The sequence below is a fragment of the Schistocerca cancellata genome, chromosome 5, assembly GCF_023864275.1.
Source record: "Schistocerca cancellata isolate TAMUIC-IGC-003103 chromosome 5, iqSchCanc2.1, whole genome shotgun sequence".
Classification (NCBI taxonomy): domain Eukaryota; kingdom Metazoa; phylum Arthropoda; class Insecta; order Orthoptera; family Acrididae; genus Schistocerca; species Schistocerca cancellata.
Window position 1 is genome coordinate 233,788,810 of NC_064630.1, and position 8,152 is coordinate 233,796,961.

The 8,152-nt window shown below is 40.6% G+C and overlaps 1 long non-coding RNA gene across 1 annotated transcript; it reads left to right on the forward strand.

Annotated features, from left to right (window-relative positions):
• The first annotated feature begins 3,295 nt into the window (after positions 1-3,295).
• On the forward strand, positions 3,296-4,164 carry LOC126188898 (uncharacterized). The gene is made up of 3 exons (XR_007537875.1): positions 3,296-3,569; positions 3,723-3,833; positions 3,993-4,164. It is a non-coding gene; the product is annotated as an uncharacterized LOC126188898 (long non-coding RNA).
• The last annotated feature ends 3,988 nt before the right edge of the window (positions 4,165-8,152 follow it).

Genomic DNA, 8,152 nt, shown 5'->3' on the forward strand with positions numbered 1-8,152 from the left:
TGATTTCAGTTGCTGTTCTATTCCTTGGATACTTATTTATGTGTCAGCCATTTTTTCGTTCGTGCGAGGATTTAGAGAAGGAACTACAGTGCGGTCTTCCTCTGTGAAACAGCTTTGCAAAAAGGTGTCTAGTATTTCAGCTTTACGCGTGTCCTCCTCTGTTTCAGTGCCATTATCATCCCAGAGTGTCTGAATATGCTGTTTCGAAGGTTCAAAAGTAGGATGTATGGTTACCGCATGTTCTTAAGCGAAAATCACAAAAATCAACGGTTGGCCACATGTGCATCTCTGCTTGCTCTTCATCAGCTGGCTGGTGAACAACGCCAGCCACTTATATATAGTATCGTTACTGGTGACGAGGAGTTTTGTGTGTATGCTAACATAAGGAAAATAAGGGATCGTTGAGTCCAAACAAAGCAGCAACTACCGTACAAAAGCCTGCGCGAATCCACAAAAGTTAATGTTTTGGTGGAAAAGCGACGGTATGGTGTAGCACGAATTGCTTCGCCGAGGTGCAGAAATCACTGCTGACATTTACTGTCAACAACTGAAACGTCATGCAGGTGCAGTCCAAGAACAACGACGATGAAGACTGCGTGAAGTGACACTTCTCCACGATAACGCCCAGCCGCGTTCTCTAACGTAACAAATAACACTACACAGGAGGAGCGTTGGGAAGTCTTTCCGCACACACCTTATTCACCCAGTCTTGCACTGTTTGATTTTCATCTTTTCCGCTCTCTAACGAATGATCTTCAAGGAACTTCCTTTCCGTATGAACTTGGGTTCCAAACATTAATCAAAGAGGTCTTCGCTACAAAAGTAAGAGATTTATAGTGTTGCAGAATCGAAAAGTTAACCCAGCGTTGTAGATAGTTGTGAACAGTGAAGGAGACTATTTTACTGATGATTTAAGTCTCTATTATGTGTAGCTACCGGTCTTCGCTACAAAAGTAAGAGATTTATAGTGTTGCAGAATCGAAAAGTTAACCCAGCGTTGTAGATAGTTGTGAACAGTGAAGGAGACTATTTTACTGATGATTTAAGTCTCTTTTATGTGTAGCTACCGGTTTATTAAACTTACGGAAAGACGGTAAGAACTTACGCACCAACCATATATTTTAAATTATGAACACCTTTATTTTAATCCTTACGTCGTGTTTAGCGCCAAGTGGGTCAAGACTACTATTTAAAAAAAATGGTAAGTCTGTGGTGACTGAACGACGTACTTTAAGCGATAGACTTACGAAAGGGAAACATACAGTTACAGCATTTTTTATAGCAGAGGAAGCTTTTGACAATGTTGACGCGAATGCACTATTTCAATGTCTTAAGGTAGCGGGGTTACAATACAGGGAACGAAAGGCGATCAGCGATTTATGTAATGACGTGAAAGGAGAGAAGCAGTTGAGAAAGGAATGACAGAGGATTGTAAGCTATGGGCGACGTAATTTAATCTGCAGAGAGATCAGACAGATATTAAGAATGAGGTTAAGTTGGTTCAAATGGCTGCAGGTGGCAGTGTTAATGGGAGAGATGAAGAAACTTACACAGAATTGTCTAGGGTGTCATCGGAATGGAGACCACAACAAATAATCTCCAAACGTCTATGTACTTACCCTCACTGAACCTCAGTTACTTTCAACTCTTCTCGTGCAGCTATCTTAATCCTTTCCCGATCGAGATATTGAATAACATCGATGATAAGTGACAACCCTGTCTAAGTCGTTTCCACTATAGCCTCCGTTTCTGTATCCGTGGACTCATAACTACAATAAGTTATCTGTACAAATTGCACATAGCTTTTCTCTCGTTGTTTTTTTCTTTATCAAAAATGGCTCTGAGCACTATGGGACTCAACTGCTGAGGTCATTAGTCCCCTAGAACTTAGAACTAGTTAAACCTAACTAACCTAAGGACATCACAAACATCCATGCCCGAGGCAGGATTCGAACCTGCGACCGTAGCGGTCTTGCGGTTCCAGACTGCAGCGCCTTTAACCGCACGGCCACTTCGGCCGGCTTTTCTTTATCCCCAATAACTATACAATCCCGAGGTTTGTATTCCAGGCATCGTTATCAAATTCATAAAAAGCAGTTCAAATAAGAACTGAATAGAAACTACTGAAAGATGGTGCCACATAGGAATATTAACATTTGCATTGGTAAATCTTGTAGCTAATGAGGACACACTGACCTAAATTTGTGTTGCTCAAGTTCACTAAACGAAGGAATCGGTTGATGAGTCACACCCTGAGGCATGAATAGATCGTCATTTTTGTTATGGGGGGAAGTGAAAGGGAAAGAAATTATAGAGAGAGGGGAAGGAACGAAAACAATAAGCAGATTCGAATGGTTGTGGGTTGTAGTACTTATTCGGTGATGAAGAGGCTGCCAAAAGACAGAGTAACGTGGAGACAGGCATGAAACCAGTCTTCAGACTGATGAGCACAACAACAACAACAACAAGACATGAGTATACAAGCAGAAAGTAGACTTAGCTGATTGAGGAAGTTTAATACCTGAAAAGTTCGTCGTGAACCGTTCCCGTCCAAGGTGAGGAGAGATGGATGCAGTAGACAGTGGCTGGAGTGTGGGAGGGAGGTCTCGGCGTGGCAGAGTTGCATGCCTCTGCCGGTCACATCAAAGCGATCGCGCTGCGTCGCTAGCGACTCGCTGGGTGGGCGTGAAAGCCGATCTCACAGTCGCCGCCTCACCAAGGACACGTGGCGGCACGTGAGCACCGTCACCCCACACCACACCCCGCATTTCGTATAAGCTGCACCCTGCGTCCAGACGGCTTGTAACAATAATGTACCTACAATAATTTTTTTCTTTATGAATTTAGATAAATTTTTCTTTCTGAATTTATGTAAAATAATGTAAATAATGTTGTGGATTTTTTTTCCTTTTTGTGTCATGTTAAAGATACTGTACACAACTTTTGAAATGAATGTCATTACTTATGTTAGATTTCAAGCAATTTGAGAACCAAAGGGAAATGTATTTAATGTTAAAACTATTGTATGATGTGAAAATTGTAATTTAAACACTTGGTCCATACGTAGGTAATGCATTAGAATATGTGTAGTAGAAAACCTGTGGTGAATACCCTACCTGTAGGGGCGCGGGAAAAGGTGGATGCAGGCGAGCGCGGGAAAACGCACACTGGCGCGGTTCGGCACAACGGGCTCAGTAAGACAGTCGGAGTTAGTGATGGGCTAAACTGCGATTTTCCGATATCAGTGATTTCTGTGAATGCTACTTTTGAGTATCTGTGATTCTTAACTGTGATTTGTCGCAGTTAAGAGTCGCAGTTAAGGAACATAGGTCGTGTATCCCTCCGCCACTGCTATTTCTGCGATTTCTGCTACTTCCGCGATTTCTGCTACTTCTGCGATTTCTGTGACTTCTGCTACTTCTGCGATTTCTGCTACTTCTGCGATTTCTGTGACTTCTGCTACTTCTGCGATTTCTGTGATTCCTGCGATTTCTGCGACTTACCACCGTATGAGAAAGTTACATCTGTCAACACAGAAAATTGCATCTCAACAAACCTGTCTTTGGCAAGTATGTTTTACGTTTTTTCTTCCGTTGGCTTTAATTTTGTATTAAAGAAACAACTGTGAAAATATTAATAGTGTAATTAATATGTCAGTAGCCGTACAGTACCGTAATAGTTCGTATTTAGAAAAGAATTGTAACATATTGTTATGTTCACAGGTACCTGAACTACATTTCAGTCACTCAGTAAAGTGATAACTCAAAATATCATTGTCAACAGATCTGAAGAAATTGCCACTGCGTCTTTAGACCGTTTTCGTCAGACGAGAGGTTAGTTTCTAAGCGTTTCGATGGATTTAATTACTTCAGTGAGATCGTTCTTGCAAATGTGATATTCATTATAGCAAATATTAGCAATCTACTCTGTCAATTATATTGCTAGTAATTAATGACAGCAAAAATTGTTTAATAATCCTTGTGTTTTTGCAGACACAGTTCTGACTCTGATTACTGGTTGCTGTACGTATCTATCCACATCAAGGCTGTTTTTGAGAGAGACTCGTGAAGATTCAAGACAGTTCTTAGAGGATTTGCAGTTTAAAAGTGAAATAATTGTGAAATAAGTGTGTGAATGATTAAACTGTGTTTTATTGAAGTTGTTGTGTGATTTTAAAGGAATAATAAATGTCAAATACAGTGAGTGAATAATAAAAATCTCATTTTCCACATGTTTAAGCCGCCCTATACCCATAATTTTCCGCCACTTACTTATTGGTAAACACTTGTTGGAGAGTGACATGCCGCCCCCCCCCCCCCCCCTTTCTCCACAATCTTGGTGTGACACTGACCTGTAACATATCCCGAAGTCTACAATATGCATTTTGAGGCTGTTGATATGAAAGTGGGAAGTACAGATCTTCCAGTTACATCAGGAATAGCTTAAGTGCATTACTTGAAAGTAACACAGGAAAAGCTTACTTATGTAGGTGGTACTAGTGTCAGCAAAAAGTTCTTGTGTGTGAAGTTGCCATGTAGAACACCAGGTGTAAAACTTTTCTCCCGAGTCTTGAACTGTGTCGGAACAAAAGTGAGGCATTCATATGACTGTTTTCATTTCTCTGCACTTAAACAGATGTGTGAGTTCTGCTGTGTTAACACTACAAAGTCCAGTAGGCATGTGGAGTATTAACCAAAACTGTCATATTGGAAGCAGAATCAAACACATTTGTTACGTTACTTGATATTTTCATGAGAAAAAGACAATGTTGTTTCTTATTAATATAATACATTCAGAGTCACAGCAGTATTTGACCAACCATAACTGATGCTGAATGTGCATGTCGTCATATAACATGAAGGGATTATTTCAATAGTGGTACAAGTCCATTACCTCCACTTTTCTGTCTATAATGCGTCTGAAATTAGTGATCCAAACAAACATAAATAAAGGTTCATCTCTAGCAAGAAGCCATATGTTTGAATATTTCTGGTATCTCAAATGCAGATTTGTCAGCGCTCATTTAAATTTACGACTCTGTATCTCAAAATGAACAAAAATGGACTTGTACCACTATTGAAATAAGCCCTTCATATGCACACACAGCACATCGAACTCGTGAGGCACAAGGCTCTCATAACGAAGTACGTACGTCGGTCAACAAATGACACTAGGAAAAGTATGTTAACTGCGCTTGCGACTCTTAGTTGCGATTTGTCACAGAAATCGCAGTTTGACTCGGTAGCGAATAGCGTAGTATGAACTTTGCTCAACAGATGGCAGTGCTAACTGCGCTTTTTAGTTGCTACTTGCGACTCTTAGTTGCGATTTGTCACGGAAATCGCAGTTAGACTTGATACCGCATAGCAGAGATGGACGTAGTACGAACTTTGGCCAAAAGATGGCACTGTTAACCGCGCTTTCTAGTTGCTACTTGCGACTCTTAGTTGCGACTTGTCACGGAAATCGCAGTTAGACGCGATACCATACCGCAGATATGGACGTAGTACGAACTTTGGCCATCAGATGCCACTGTTAACCGCGCTTTTTAGTTGCTACTTGCGACTCTTAGTTGCGATTTGTCACGGAAATCGCAGTTAGACCCGATACCGTATCGAAGAGATGGACGTAGTACGAACTTTGGCCATCAGATGCCACTGTTAACCGCGCTTTTTAGTTGCTACTTGCGACTCTTAGTTGCGACTTGTCACTGAAATCGCAGAAAGCAGTGGTAATTCGAGCAATAGATGGCTCACGTCTTTGAATATGAAATACTACTTGCGACTGCTAACTGTGACTGAAATCGCAGTTAGATTCTCTAAAGTTGCTACTGTGATATCTGTGACTTCTCAGTCACCGTGATTTCTAATAGATACGCGATTTCCTGCCCACCACTAGTCGGAGTTGGGCATCGGTCAGAGGAACATGTACTGTACCGAGGAGGCTATCTAGGAAAAGTGGATTCCATTGAGCCTCGGATGGGCCGATTCCGACGACTACTTGGCATGGTTTTATACTTCGGTACAAAATTGGAAAGATTACGACGCTAAGAAGAATGAAAGTGCCGATACTGTGAGAGCCTTAGCCGTGCTTGTATGTGTGCTGTGCTGCCCGCTATCTCGCTGCCCGCCATCCGCCGCACCGACGTGCACAGGTCAAACATTTATTTCTTCTTTAGAAGTGTATTTGTGTGGACCAGCGTCGAAACTGTTTTGACTGTTCAATAATAACGTGACTTTTACCAGAATTGCCTTAGCCGTTACTTATCCTTATCACTGACCTAAATAGGGTCCTTACCACATATTGTGCCACCCGAGTATCCTGAATTGAAAGTTTACAGTTAGTACTAAATTATCTGCAGACCAATTTAAGCTATAAAGCAGTTTGAAAGTTAGGAGTGCAAATGTAAATGTTAGTAAAGAACAACAGTGTGATTAAATCGAAAGATAAAATTTGAAATGAGCTAGCAATGTTATTCAATTAATTTGAGACTGAAATAATGATAACTAAGTAATTCAAAATAAGACAAAAGATTAGTTCTTCACAGATTGATAACTTTGAATGTTAAAGTACCTTCAGGACTTACTAGTTGCAGTATAACGACCATAACAGTTTCAGGGCCTCCCCCCTTTTCTTGCCCATTCTTGCACATTTTGAAGTGTACTGATCAGAATTGAACAGTAAAATTAATTTCTATATTAAACCTAAGTGTATTAGTGTTTTTTCTAAATTTAATAGTGACATTGTATGTGTGTTTTCAAAATTGCTGATTCTAGGGTAATCTATGCCCGATTTCAGTCTGATCAATATACAAAGTGCAACTCGTACTAATCATTGCTGTGTGGTGTTGTGTAATTTTAGCTCATCCAAATTAGTACAAAAGAAGAAAGCTTTAGTTCAGTGGATTTTTCCTCTGCCAAACCTTGCCATATAACGCAACAGTACTACGTGTTGTTATGCTTGTACATGCACACACTTGTACAAGGAAAAACTCATTCAATGCCTAATTAGGCTGGCGACCGTATTATTTATCATTGGTAGTATCTACTGTGTGTACTTCTTGTCCATGCGAACGCGTAATTGTACTTTGCATTTGCTTGACGCATCACTGTAGTTACTAACTGAATGTAGGTTCGATCTTGCTTCCATTAGGTACACGCGGTCAACTTATGTACTAAATCCTTGTTTACAAGGTGAAGCCCGTGAACTTATTACAGTACAGGCTTTATTGAGCTAACGCACGTCCGACAGGGCGGTAGTGTTACAAGTGGCTTCCCGGTGACAGGACATCCAGTGCTGTCTGTTACAAATTAATGTAAAGACCGAACAGTGGATGTTCAGTGGCTCGAATAGCAATAAAGTTCAGTAAAATAAACTGCAGTGTGAGTCAAGTACAATAGTGTGGTGTAGTTGGCATTTAATATGGACAAGAACGTAGACGGGGTAGATGTGCCGAGCGAAATGGAGAATGCGGCTAGCAGTAGCCGGAGTTTACGCGGCCAGATAACAGATAGCGTTAGCGGAAGACAATTGGCGTACATACAATACCATGAACACGTCAACGAACAGATTGAAATGTCGCGATCGCCTCGAACACAGCAAGGGACAAAACAGGAAGAAGAGGGTGACTTTGTAGAAGATAGTGGGTACGTGAACGAATCCACTGACATATTTGATTCACCGCAAATAAAGAAAGAACCGAAAGAAACTTATGAAGTAGGACCGGAACACACGGATTCCGTAGAACAAAACAGTGTAAAAATTTTAAGCATGAATGACTTATTTGAACAATTAACCAAACAAATTGTAGGACAGAATGAGCAACTTCAAAAACAAGTCGGCAATCAGGTTAATCAGCTCAAAACGCATGTTGACGAGCAGCTCAAAACACAGGGCCATCAGCTCAAAACACAAAATGAGCAGCTCAAAACACATGTTGATGAGCAGCTCAAAACACAAAACGAGCAGCTAAAAACCCAAAGTGATCAGATTAAAGCACAGGTCAAGGATCAAGGAATTACAATTAGTAAACAAATAGAGCAGGTAGAACAAAAAGTGGGAAATTTAGGTTCTGTGGTAAATAATATGAAATTTGAAATTGACACCATTAACAAAAATATGAATACTATGCAGGAGGAAATTGGTAACATTA